Source organism: Mustela putorius, unplaced genomic scaffold, assembly GCF_011764305.1.
Source record: "Mustela putorius furo isolate JIRA1106 unplaced genomic scaffold, ASM1176430v1.1 tig00003898_pilon_pilon_pilon, whole genome shotgun sequence".
In the NCBI taxonomy this organism is placed as follows: domain Eukaryota; kingdom Metazoa; phylum Chordata; class Mammalia; order Carnivora; family Mustelidae; genus Mustela; species Mustela putorius.
Window position 1 is genome coordinate 21495359 of NW_025422047.1, and position 14717 is coordinate 21510075.

A 14717-nucleotide genomic window follows, 5' to 3' on the forward strand; every position below is an offset into this window, starting at 1 on the left:
GCCACCTCTCCTGAAAAATCTGAGCACCTATAATCTACCAGTGTATGGCCCACTATTAGGTAATCAAGCAATTATTTTTAGATGTAACGCAGATATTCCCACTTTCTCTAGCTACCCTTAGTATGATAATCTTGAATCTCCATCCTGCTTGCTTATAGAAAAATCCCATCTTTAGCAGGTTTCCCTTCCCCAAAACTTCTGATGACCCCAAAGAATGCTAAAAGGTCCCACAAATCCATCCAGATTGTCCCTTGTCCCCCTTGCTTGTGTCTGGACGGCTGCCCATCTTTGCCATCTCTCTCTTTTCATTTCATCACTAGCTTCTCCCCACAGAAAATTCTCTTTTCAAACCACTTTGCTCAAAGTCCGTATCTCTGTTCAGTACTATATTCCTCAAGGATAACATTTCACAAAACTATGCATAAGCTTATATGATAACAAGATCCAGCAACACTGCAGAAAAGGAAATGTAAAGCAGGAACTAGTAGCCTCTGCTCCTACATTTCCTAGGTTAACCACCCACAGGACATACCCATTGACTAATGCTCTCCTTGGCCCCCCACATGCACCGCAGTTGCAGGGGCCAAAGACAGGACTTTGACCATTTTTTCTGCCTGGGAACTAGCCCTTCCGCCTCTCCTGAGCCAAGTGAAAAAGAAAATCTAAGTTTGAGATCAGTTTTCCACCAAACATAATCATCCATAATGCCAAGTCTACCCACAGCAAAGACTGAACTATGGAATTGTTTGCTTAGCAGTTTGTCTCTTTGCTTTCTTATACCACTCCACTCCAGAATAGCATTTTAGCTTGGGTTTTTAGGATTAAAAGGCCCATTGACATTTTTTTTACAATATTAAAAAAGCAAGGTCTCTGCTTCCCAAAAATGAATTCTAACTTGCACCTTTAACAAAACAGGAAAACTGCTGGCATTTTTAAATTTTTTTAATACTTCTAGCCAATTAAGTGTGTTTTTTTTTTTTAATATAGGGAACTAGAACCAAGAAAAAAAATGTCTTATAGACCTTTCTGAGAAGTGAAAGTTTTTATTTTTAATGGCTCAACATGGTTTATGGGGAGTGAGTGATCCCTGAAAGAAATAATTGATAAGATGGTTAAAATAAAAGAACTTCTGTTCTGCAAAAGACCGTATCAAGAGGATTAGAAGGCAAGGCACAGGCTGGGAGAAAATATTTGCAAAAGCACATCTGATATAGGACTGTCATCCAAAATATACAAAGAAGTCTCAAAATTCAATACTAAGAAGGCAAACAACCCAATTAAAAATGGACCACAATCTTAACAGGCTCCTCACCAAAGAAGATATACAGAAGGCAAATAAGTAAATGAAAAGATGTTCCACGTCATATGTCATCAGGGAAATGCAAATTAAAATGAGATACCACTATACATGTTTTAGAATGGTCAAATCTGGAACACTGACAATAGCAAATGCTGGGAGGATACGGAACAACAGGGATTCTGATTGCTGGAAGATGGCCCAATGGAACAACCACATCGGAAGACAGTTTATTATTTCTTGCAAAACTAAACAGACTCTTACCATATGATCCAGCAATTGTTCTCCTTGTTATTTACCCAAAGAAGCCAAAAACTTATGTCCACACAAAAACTTGTACCTTGAGGTTTATAGTAAGTTTATTCATTATTGCCAAAACTTGGAAGGAACCAAGATGTTCTTCTAAAGAGAAATGGACAAATAAACTGTGGTACATCCAAACAGTGGAATATTATCCAGCATTAAAAAGAAATGAGCTTTAAAAAAAGAAAAGAAATGAGTTATTGGGGTGCCTCAGGCACGTGGGTGGCTCAGCTGGTTGGTTGCCTGACTCTGGATTTTGGTTCATGTAATGATCTCAATAAATAAATAAATCTTTAAAATAAAATAATAATTAAAAATAATAATAATTTTTTTAAAAACTAATATAATTCACCATATGATTCAAGGAGAAAAATCACATTATAGCAATTAATGTAGAAAAATCATTTGTTAGAATTCAACATTTATTCATGACAAACTAGTAGCAAAATAAGAATAAAACTTCCTTAGCCTCATAAGTAGTATCTACAAAACATACATATATAACACAGATAACATAATAAGGCCATTTGAAAGCTTTCTATCTGAAATAAGAACTAGCCAGACACCTGGTGGGATCACTTCTATTTGACATTATCATAGAAAATGTAGAAGTCAAAATAGATAAATATTAAATTTATTATGGCCAAATATAACAGCCTTTCCTTTTATTTGAAAGGAGCATTTTATAAAATTTTATTAAATTTTAGCATGCATGTGGGTGGGGGTAGGGGGCAGAGGGAGAGGGAGAGAAAGAATTTTAAGCAGGCTCTATGCCCATGGTAGAGCCTGATGTGGGGCTTGATATCATGACCTTGAGATCATGACATGAGACAAAACCAAGAGTTGGATGCTTCACCAACTGAGCAACCCAGGCACCTGTTGATTTCTGGATATTCTTAAGTAGCATGCAATCATTTTTAAAACAAAGATTGTAAAGAATAAAATGTAAATGGCTTACCACTTCCCAGACATTTGCTCTTAACTCTAAATGAAAGCAATATAATATATGGATATGGTTAGGTAAGTCAAATATTATAGAAAGATACAAAAAACTCTTCTTAAACCTACCAATTTCACTCCCTAAGGGCCACCACTACTTTTTAAAGTGCTTATGTATCACTCAGAAAAATATTGCATGTGCCTATATCAGCATGCATATTTATATCTTTTCATTTCTATCAAAAGATTTATGGAGACTATTCTGAACATTGCTTTTTTTTTTCCTAGCTGAACATTACTTTTTGCACTCACTATGTGTCTTGGAGATGAGACCATGTAGATTTACTTCATTCTGTTAATAGATGCATATGTTACAGGATAAGAGGAGATACATCATAATCTACTTAACTAATCCATATTAATAAGTATTAGGTAGTTTCCAAGTAGGGTATTCTGTTTTGCTCTGAGCTTTGCAATATAAATAATTTCAACATAAACGTTCTTTTATATATTTACATATACATATACATAATAAAATATGGATACATAAAATACATAAATAAAATACATATAATGTATACATTTATATATATCCATAAAGTAAATCACTAGAAAAAGGTTTGTATTTAAAGAGATTTCCCATAGAGCCTTCTCAACATGATCCTTCCTGTTCCCACTGTGTAACAGCAGTTATACCTTGCTTAATGATCAGGGTCAGTTAGTCCTGTCAGGATGGTGAATCCTCTATTTCCCTGCTGTCCCTTGTCACAAGTAGCCCAAAGTATCCAGAGAGCTGCCATAGCTTATAGTTCAATAGAAGGCTTGCCTTTTCCTGAAAAAATTTCCTCCATGGGAAAACTTTAAATTCACAGAGCACAGGGATGTAGCAATGGGAAAGAGATTTTCCCCAAATTGGTCACTGGGAGTGAAGGCAAACAGGACCACTCCTGTTCTACCCCTTGTTTCCCAGGGGAAAATGAAGATCCATAATTCTGGGTTATCCGCTCTAATGGCCCATTTCAGGTGCAGGCACCGATCCTCTCCCATCAAGGGCCCTGTCCTTGGCATAGCAGACTTCCCTCTGTGGGGAGATGAATCTTCTTTGAAGCTCCTCTATTCTCATGCTTAAGCCTTGTGCCTGATTCTCAGCTTTCTTTCCCCTCTCACTTCAGGAGGGAAGAGCCTCTTTATATGAGGTCCTCCAGCTCTGACACTTGGCTTGTAACAACTGAATGACTGCCCTCTGTTTTTGTAACCTCTTCCAAAGCATCAATATGGTTCTGATTCTCCCTGTAGGTCTCAAATGCACTGCAACAGCTGATTCCCTTCCACCCGTACACCATCATAGCTCATAACTAGTGGATGACTGCTCCGCCACCTTCTCTCTGTGCTCTGTCCACCATAACCGACACCAGCTGGGTAGCCAGTCATCCAGCTCTAAAACCCCACCTCATCATCTGCTTTCTTAGAATATTCCATCCCTGCTTGGGTTTTCCAGGAAGTGGACTCCAAGCTGGAGACTAACTGCAAGAGGTTTATTAGGGAGTCCTCCTCCTTTGAAAGGGAAGAGTGGGAGGCAGAGTGGGCAGAGGGTTGGAGGCTAGCCACAATGTGGTCTTAGTGGAATGCCTCAGGGAACCCTACGGGGGACCTGAAGATGGGATGGCCCTTCATGTCTCCCCTGAGTTGGCAAGAGAGGTCTGGGCTCCATACTGCTCATTTGTCAATCATTAGATGTGGGTTGCCGGAAGAGGGTCAAGACCTCGGCATGATGTCTCTCTTGGCTAAAGAAATCCCTAACATGTTGATTGTCAAGGGTTTTCTGCCAGCAGCACTCCCAGCAGCTGAGGTAATAAATCCTCTCATCCTGAAGGATAATACTAGCAGCAGATAGCAGCAACCACCACATAACTCAAGCTCTGGAAGAACTTATTATATAAACCTATTGGTACTCTTAATCAATAGAAAAGTGTATGTGGGGATTATGTGCTCTGTCCCCTGCTTATCCCAAGAAAGGGAAACCCTGAGGAGCACCGTGTCTGACACCAGAGATCCTGTGCCCTCAGAGGTGGCTGAATCTATTACAATAATTTCCTAATGGTTCAGTCATATGGCTGTTGGCAGGAGGCCTCAGGTCCCCACCACGTACAGGCTTCTTCTCAGGTCTACTGGAGTGTCATCACAACAAAACAGCTGGCTTTTCCCAGAGCAGGCGGGCCAAGAGAGTGACAAAGAGGAGAGTCCTAATCTCCGACATCACAAACCATCACCTCTGCCACGTTCCATACTTTAAAGGGAAATCACTAAGTACCTCCTCCTCTTAAGGTGAGGGGAATTAGGCTCCACCTTTTGAAGGAAGTAGGATCAAATAATGTTGACATATTTTCAGACAACCACACATACAGGATATTTCTCGAATCAATAGTGATAGAAACTTCTGAGGAAGGGAGTTGAGTAAAATAGGTTTTTGTTTTTCCCTCCTTTTTTTTTTAAAATAATAAGTGTGTATTTTTGTCATACTTTTGTAATTAAAAAATAGAAATATCACTGACTATTGAAAATGTAGCAATCAATGAGACTAGGAAAGAAGCCAGATGCTCCTCAGAGGGGCAGACTGTAACTTTCTGCCCATCTCTGTCAAGGTGTCTTCTGCCTGTCCCCACACAACTAGATACAGGCAACGGGAAATACAATGCTCATTGTTAAGAACCTCTTGGAGAAGTCATCATTTTCCCAGCACACAAACAAGGAGTCAGATGACTGTACTTTATTGAGAAGTGAAAGGTTGAGGAAAAAGCATTAGAACCATTAGTCTGTTTCCTGCATCCCCATTCTTCATCCACAATTTCATTTTATGTGGACATCATCCTATTAGCTTTGATGACTTGATTACAGACTCTGGCTAGGGCACAGACATCCCAGGGGAAGCATCCAAGAGGGCAGAGCTTGGGAGATTCTACACCCTTGTGGCTTCCCTCAAGTGGGGCCCTTGGGCCCACTCCCTTTCCTGTATCCCACATAGACTCCCATTCTCCAACACCCAGAGCCTGCCCCAACATCTCTAGACACTTAGGGGAGCCCTGTGGGAGGATCTGTTGATGACAACGTGCAAGCCGAGAAATCACGCAGCAGCTACGTAGGCAATGTCCCCTGGGCCTGATGGCCTATTAGCAATTGTTTCTCTCCTGGGAGTCAAGATGTCTCCACCCTTCCTGGGTCTTTGCTGACCCCTTCAGGCAAGGGAAGGAGCTTCAACTGTGACCACAGTGGCATAATACTCCGATCTCCCTGGACCCAGGCATCTATCTCCCTTACCTGACCCTTTGCAGAAGTAAGACAGCTAGAGTTCCTGGGCTGCAGGCTGCATGTATGAATCCCAGCATATCAGGGCAGCACGTAGGAACAAATAGGACTATCTCCCCCACCTATGAGAGAGTATTTTGTAAAGGTGGCCTATCCCCCTCATTTTACAGACTAAAAACCATCCTGTGGGCCCCAAAGACATTGCTAGAAGCACCCTTGTTTTAACCTCTAACTCCGTAGTCTAGAGTCAAGACTTGCCTTTGTCTCCCTTTTGGAGGCCATCATACTCTGGAGAACTCCCAGTTTGGAGACATTTTTGATTGAGCAGGACTGCTTCCACAAATTGGGAGAAGCATAGCTGCAGGGAAAAGGCCACTTATGGGAAGTGGGACACAGCATTCCCTCTTGAGCTGGAAGGAAGCTAGCCTCTGGAATACACACCTCCACCTCCTCCACACCCACCATCTCCATCTCCTGCTGATGGCTTCCATTAGCCAAACCCAACTAGAGCCAGAAGGCATTACAGTATGTTGATGACATCCTTATGGGCCAGCCTCCCTGGTTGGCCATGGATGGGTGGAAAATGGGTCTGGAGGGGTGAAAAGAAGCCCTCGAGTGTAGAAGCCAACAGAGGAAAGGGACAAGGAGCTAAGCTGCTTCTCTGCCTCTACTAATGATGCACACAGATTGAGAAAGCAATGTATGACTATTTAGAAACATGCCAAGGAGAGGCAGCAATGTTCGGGGCTGTGCACCAGAATTTTGATTACAATTGGTCCACTCCATCTTGAAGATCTATTTTGAAGTAGTTAATAACTTGAGTTTTAAACACAAAAACAAAATGATTAATTCTAAAACTGCTGCTGCTGCTAATCTTCTCCTGATTGGATCCTCGTTAAAAACAGAAAAACTCTTCTAAATCATTAAACACAGTACCTGTGGATTTGTGTGAATATGAGCAAAGGAGGCAGGTATCTCTGGCACAAAGGCTTGAGTCTGAAGACCCCAGACAAGCTTGATGAGAGAGACACAAAAGTCTTTAAGCCTTAGAGGAGAAGCAGAAGGTTTAGTAGGACAGGTCCTCTTGGCAGATGGTTATTCTTCCTCTTCATCAGATGAGCTGCCTATTTCTGAGTTAATCATCTGCATTCTATTCATTTCAACATGAGTACTGCTGGCAAAAGAACAAGATAATCAAGGGAAGAACTCAAATGTCCATCAGATCGACCAGAAGAGCTGGAAACTTTCGATGCATCCTTGTTTTTTAATCTCACAAAGCCTTAAGCTACATCTCCCTTAAATTATATCCATGTGTCATCTTTTTTTCAAAGATTTTATTTATTTATTTGAGAGAGAGAGAATGAGAGCGAGAGAGCGCATGAGAAGTGGGAGGGTCAGAGGGAGAAGCAGACTCCCTGCTGAGCAGGGAGCCCGATGCGGGACTCGATCCCAGGACTCCAGGATCACGACCTGAGCCGAAGGCAATTGCTTAACCAACTGAGCCACCCAGGCGTCCCTCTCACCTTTTATGGAACCTTTTGGGTGTCCACAAACAAGCAATTTATAAAAAGATGTTTTTAGAACACTATCTCAGGTGGGAAAACTGAAGTCTTCTCATTGGTTTTCAGAGCTGAAGTGATGAACATACCAGCGCCTGGTACAGATGAATTCACCAGTCACTTCTTACAAAGTAGACACTGAAGAGAAACTCCTGGATGATTGGTAGCACTTTTGTCATCTGGATATGCAGTCAAGTTCCCTTAATTGGCACTTTTGGGTGATCTGGATCCTTAGCTGTCTTTGCTCAGAACCTCTGAAGGGGAACGTTAAAAAAAAAAAATCGAGCTTATTGCTATTAATTGCTTCTTCTGGTTCCTGCAGTCCCAGAATCTAATGAGGTGACACTAACAGGACAAGTAGTTTGCTATGGTTCCACACATTTTGAGAGGTGTAAAGACTGTCAACAAAATGTTTCCATTCATTTACTCACAAATGTGAGACAGTTCAGGGTTAGAGAGGAAAGAACAGTTAAATATGAGGTCAGGGTTTGGTATCCTAATTTCAATTACCTTACTAACTAGCTATAGGTGTTCAAGTAGAATTCACCCAATTCTTCCACATCTGTTTCCTATAGCTTCCCAACAGAATGATTATACTTGACAAGATGAATCCACCTGACAGTGGGCATAAGATTTTTCAACCAAAATGGCCCCAGGGCAGCTCCAGTCCAAGACAGATTTAATGGTATGAACATGAAGTCTTACAAAATGCAGGTAAAGAACAGACTTGGACAGCATAGCCGTGAACAGAAAAGGAGGGAAGAGAGCACAGAAGGTCACCACGGAACAGCAGCATAGGCAGAACTCCCACACTAACACAGAACCAGAAGCCATCCCCACGCTGGCAAATTAGCAGCATATATCTTGGAGAACATCTTAGAGTCTCCTCAGGAATAAAACTGGCAAAGTAAACTTTGGGCAAATGCATAAGCAAAGGCCCTATAGTCATCTGTTAAGGATACCATAACAAAATCTCACTGACTAGGTGCTTAAGCAAGAGACATTTATTTCTCACAGTTCTAGAGGCTGGAAATCCAAGATCAGGGTATCAGCAGTTCTGGTTTTTCCTGACACCTCTCTCCTTGGCTTGCAGGCAGCCATCTTCTTGCTGTGTCCTCATATGGACTGCTGGCTCCAGTTTGGAAAACATAGTATCAGAACCCTCTCTGTAACATTTAAAGTTCATTCTATAGAAACATGCCTACATCACCTTTATTCTCATGCTATAACAGAATTTGTCTGGTCTTTGTCCCAGGTTCCCGGCATAGAGCTTCTAAAATCCTGGGATCTTCCCAAGTGATAGAAGTGTACTTACTATTCATGAGCCCCTAGATCACACCTGAGTTTATGCTAATAAGATGATGGGCTGGATGGGGTTAGCCACTATAAAGACTAACAACCACCTTAGAAGGTTGGCACTGAGCAACAGCCCCACCTCAAGGATGAGGAGAGTTGGAGATCACATTCAGTCACATTCACATTCATCACATTGAATCACGTTCAATCGCACCTACATAATAAAACCCCAGTAAAAACTGGACACGGAAGCTCAGAAAGGCTTCTTGGTTGGTGAGTACATTGATGGGCTGGGAGGGTGATAGCTCCTGATTCTCCCAGAGAGTATATTCAGGACTTTTCTAGAGCTTCACTATGTGTCTTTTCATCTGGCCGGTCCTGTTCTGTGCCCATTATGGTAAATGTATAGTCCTTAACTATAGTGCTCTTAGCCAATTATCAAAGCTGAGGGGCTGTGAGAACCTCCTAAATTTGTAACCCATTGGTTACAAAGTGCAGGTGACCTAGGAACCCCCACAGTGTGTCTAGCATCTGAAGTGGGAGCCATCTTGTGGAGGACTAAGCCCTCTACTCTGATACACAGGTGGAATCAGACCAGTAGAGGGATGAAACAGAATCCAGGGCGTAGTTTGCTATAACTACACTTAACTTCAAATCCAAGAATCTCTTGTCAATGGGAGTAAAAAATCTTGTCTCAAAACTAAGATGTGGGCGAACACCAATGGCTTTGGTCAGCTCAAAATTCAGATCTTGTTACCTGGTGGCCAGGCAGGCTCCAGGTAGCCCCCAGAGACTTAGTGCCTGCATGTTTTCTCCATTGGCCCTAAAACCATTTGGGGGTGCAGCCTTGGTATTCCCCTTCCCGGCTACCCTGCCACCACTGGTCATCTGCGTCTGGGAAGTGTTGCCTTCCCGGACCCTCAAACTCTGCCCATCTGCATATCTCACAATGTCCTGCCACGAACTTCCTTCTCAACAATCAATGTGCACTTGACATTTTGGTGACCCCTGCAATGAAACTCCAGCCTTTCATACTTTTTAAAAACTAGCCACTGACATAAACAACATTGACCAATGCTAAAAACCCTCCTTTTGCACCCTTCCTGGATGAGCACACTCCTTAGCTTCCCTACAGCTTCCCACTAATTCCCTACAAATTAGGAAATGCTGAGCTGTGCTTGAGACAATGGATCTAAGCAATTTTGTTGAATGTTTTTTAGGAATGACTACAGTCAAACTTCAAGTCAGTAGGGGGCAGGGGGGGAAACTCCTCTTTCAGAAAGCTGACTTAATCAGGGCCATTTCAGTCCAGCTAGATCACAGTTGATATATTCAATGTGCCCAAGCAAGGTACGTGAATTAGAAAGATGTGGTATTCATGACGAATACATCATTTAACAAATTCTGCCATTAACATTCTTCAGGCCTTTCTAATCATTTCTATTATCAGTTTGGTTATCAAATTTTTTTCGTACCACAAGTAAAAATCCCATTGCAAATGACTCTTCATAATGGCTCTCTTCCAAACCATCCACAGTGGCAATGCTTTGGATCCCATCGGTAGTCTATGTAATAGTAATTGCCCAGGAGGAAAATCCCTAATCATCTATTCTATTTATCATGGATATAGCTGGAAGAACTCAACCAGCCATGCACAGAGCAATTCCATTTTTTCCCCCATCGCTCAATAGCAAACGCCTTTTTACCATTTTCCTCTCTCCTTGACCACCCCAGGCATTCTAACCATTCCTCCCAGAAAAACACATAAAAAACAGGAGTATTTTAATGTTTGGAGAAAGAAAAGGAATGGGTTGGCTAGCATTTTTCTCCTGTTCTCCTGGGTGTGGAGCTCCTGATCATGAACTTGAGTCAGAGGCTTCTTTCTGGGTCATCCCCAAGTCTACTCCCCTGGCACCCGGTCTTCTCCCTGAGCCTATTTGGCAAGAACCACATAAAACCATATGGCGGCAAAAAAGCTAGTAGAGCCTGCCCCTAGCTTCCTGAGCTCCCTCCTTTACCTGGCAACATCAAGACAAAGCTTACCTACAGGTTCCCATTTTGGATCGACCTTATCCAGATTTCTAGGGGTCATTAGAAATCCATCATTGCCAATTGTGTTCCTGAACATACAAGAAAGGAATAATATTCTCTATTGCAGAGTGGATGGTAGGAAATATATGGCATATATAATTTACACACACACACACACATACACACACACATTGTTTACGGATTTTCCCTCTGTTTTGTTTCTACGTGATTTGGGATCATGGACCTTCTCACATAACTTTCCACCTTTTTCAAAACATTTTGCCTTAACATAATATTTGGAGATATTTTCAGGTAACAGTGACTAGAAAAGAAGGAAGTCAAAGTACTTTAATAAGCACTTATAGTTTTCATCAAAAATGAATGTTTTATATACACCTGGTCCTTATAAGTATATAAGTGTTGTCACATTAAACCTGAAAATGTCACTGATGAGATTTTTTTTATTCCCCAATAATTGGACCAACTCTAAAGCCAACTAAGATTGTTAAGTGTTATTTTTCATTCTCAAAAAAAGAGAATTTTTTTTTTTTTTAAGATAAAACTGCTTGGTCACAGCGAGAATCCCAAGGACTATTTTATCTGTCTCTTTGCATGTATTTTACCTCAGACACACACATACAAAAATCTACTTCAAACAAACCACTATCATTAACTCAAACCTGATGAATAAAGTCAGCAGAAGAGGGCCACTGCCCATGCCATTAGACAGAAAATACACCACCACTATTTGGGAGACCTGGAGAGAAGCAGATCTAAATATTTTTTCCCCTTGGAAATAGTAAGAAAAGTAAATACCAGTCTTTTCGATTCTGTGAATGGGGCCATAAAGGGCTGGAATCTTTTATGCAAGGTCTTTTTTTTTTTTTAAGATTTTATTTATTTGACAGAGAGAGGGAGAGAACAAGGAGGGGGAGCACCAGGCAGAAGGAGAGGGAGAAGCAGGCTCCCCACTGAGCAGAGATTCCCAACATGGGGCTCGATCCCAGGACCCCGAGATCATGACCTGATCCTAAGGCAGACGCTTAACAGACTGAGCCCCCCAGGTGCCTCTGTAATGTGTTTCTTTTAATGCTATCTTGAAACTGAAACTATCGGCCCCTTCAAAGACTCAGAAGAGTCGATCAACAGTGTTAACAATGACAGTCTTGCTTTCAGCCAACGTTATTGAAAGGAGCAAAAAATCATTTATATCCACTGAGCACTTCATACTATGTTGTCCTAGACCATAGCAAGTCATTTCTTCCTCCTCTTTTCTTTCTAGTTTTTAGTAGCTTTGTCATCACCCCAGCCAGAAATCATAAAGTCATCTGGGCTTTATCTTCATCCATCTGTGCTCCCACCAGAGCCATTCACCAAACCATCTGACTCTACAGGTCTCAAATGTCATTGCCTCCTCCAGAGCCCTACTGCTCTTTTTGCTCACACCCTCAGCGCAACCCCTAGCTTCCTTGGTGGTCTCCCTCTTACCCCACTGTTCTCCAGGACCAACAGCACTTTCATTCATGTACCTAATGTTGATGTCTTACCAGGAATGAAATTGCATGTCTCTTGCTAAAGACACTGGGGTGGATAAGACATCCCCACCCCCCACCCCCACATCTCCACTGGGCTCTCAAGGACCTCACATCTAAAACACAAATTCCCAGGGTGCCTGGGTGGCTCAGTTGGTTAAGCAACCACCTTCGGCTCGGGTCACAGTCCCGGAGTCCCGGGATCGAGTCCCACATCGGGCTCCCAGCTCCATGGGGAGTCTGCTTCTCCTCTGACCTTCTTGCCTCTCATGCTCTCTCTCATTGCCTCTCTCTCAAATAAATAGATAAGAATCTTTAAAAAAAAAAAAAAACAACACCATTCATTTCCTTCTAAAAAAATAAATAAATAAATAATAAAAATAAAACACAAATTCCCTTTTGTCACTTATTTGCCTGAACTCTTCAGGGGATTCCCATTGCCTACAGTGGGAATCCCCTGAATGCCTACATCCTACATCCCATTGTAGGATGAAAACAAAACCTGTCAGCAGGGCACACTTTGTCACTCTTCATACTCATGGGATCTGGCCCCCATCAGACTACTGGGCCTTATCTCCCACCCTTCTGTCCCTCCCCACATCCAGGTGGCAGCCCCCTCAGCTCCCTGTAGCCCATTCCCTGCCCTAAGATTCAGATAAACCACATCCTCTATCTGGAAGCCCCTCCCTCTAGGGAACTCCTGGAATTTTCTTGAAAATGGCTGTATAATTCCCACATGTATCTGTCTCCCAGAGGGCTGCCAACCCTGGAGGAAGGGGTAAGCAACAGGCAATGTCCTTCATTCATTTACCACTTTTCCATTATGCCTGTTCTCTGCCAGGGCCTCCCAGACAGCCCATCCAGCCTGCCCAAGAATCCAACAATCTCAAGGGGCCTTACAACATGGAAAAAAAGGAAGAAGCCAGGAGCGGGGCAGAGGCCAACCCCCTGTGTCCCAGCCTAAGGACCCCACAGGGCATTACCTCCTTACCTTAGGAGAAGTCACCATAGCTGAACGTCTTCCTCTCCAGGTGCAGGCTCAGGAACCTGACCCTACCAGCACGGAGAGAGTAGGACAGTGCCTCAGGGGCACCAGCGTCTCAGAGTCTAGGCCCCCAGAGCGCGAGCTGGATGAGCCAGGGTGCCAAGTGTGTCATCGTCTACAAGCACCACAGCAGACACAGCGCCAACTGCTTGCCCGGCACTGCGAGTTCTCACAGGCTGGACTCATGAGTCCTCACCAGTAGGAGGCACGTACCCTTCATGTCTCCATTGTACCCTTCATGTCTCCATTTTACGGATGAGGAAACGGAGGCACAAGAAGGTCCAGTCACAGGCCCAAGGTCATCAGTTTGGAAGCGGCAGAGCCAGAACTTTCCCTTTCCTTTCCTTTTTTCTTTCCTTTCCTTTCCTTTTTCCGTTCCTTTCCTTTCCTTCCTTTCTTTCTTTCTTTTCTTTCTTTTTTTCTTTAAGACTTCAGTTTTTACTGAACAGTGTACAGGGCCGGGGCAAGGGGGTGTTAGTCAGACGGACCAAAGTGCACATCATCATGGGATTCCTCAGATTCTTCTTCTTTGCGTCCACTTTCTCCTCAGCAGGAACGGCAGCGACCATCCCCTCACCACGGCCATGCAGATATATAGCCGACCGCATGCGGTGAGTTCTCGCCTGAGGCCCTGGCGCGGCGCTGCCGACGCGAGCTAGTCATGGGATAGAGCTGCACGCTCACCCAGCGGGGCCTTAGCTACCTCGAAGGAAGCTCTGAAGAAAAGCTTCATAATGGTTCTCTTATGAAAATGGTTCAGCGGCTCCTCGGTGGCTGCTGAAGAGAGGGGACACCGTGCTGGAATTGGAAGCTGGTTCCGAAATTGGTGTTTTTAAATATTTTGGTGAAGGAGGAGAAACAACTCCCAAAGGGAGCCATTACTGTCACCCTCCAACAGGAAGTTTCATCCTCCCTGTGGGGCAGGCTATGGGAGAAGCCAAGGAGGGCTGCGAGAGGGTCCCTTGGCGAGCATGTGACCGCGACTAGAATGTTCAATGGTGTCAAAGTAGTCAGACACATCTCTTTCCACAAATCATACTACCCGTTCCTCACCTGAGCTGCACTTAGCCAGTGTAGACACCTGCCACTCCTCAGGGCTCTGTGGTTCCTCAGCGGTTGTTTGAATGAGTTAATATTTTTATTCAGGCTTCAGTCCGTCTCAGTGGCCTGAGTCTTTCTGCTCCTTTCAAGTGACCTGGTGCTTTTTATGCTCATTTTCTAGCTCAGATTTTCCAGCTCAGACAGCACTTAGCTCCCTGTTTCCAAATTCGTGCAGCTGGCCTCACTGTTGCCTCCCCATTCTGCTTCCAGGTAATGTTAATCCATATCTGAAGATGACAAAACAGGGATTAAGGTCACACAGCTGGTCTCCAAAGGAGGACTTGAACTCACATGGGGCTCTGTGCTCAGCA

The 14717-nt window shown here is 43.2% G+C and overlaps 1 long non-coding RNA gene across 1 annotated transcript in view; it reads right to left on the reverse strand.

Moving 5' to 3' along the window:
• LOC101670020 overlaps positions 1–14717 on the reverse strand; it is a 180132-nt gene that overhangs the window by 146512 nt on the left and 18903 nt on the right. The window contains exon 2 of the long non-coding RNA XR_001179939.2: positions 13252–14633. This is a non-coding gene — a long non-coding RNA (uncharacterized LOC101670020). The remainder of the gene's footprint in view (positions 1–13251; positions 14634–14717) is intronic.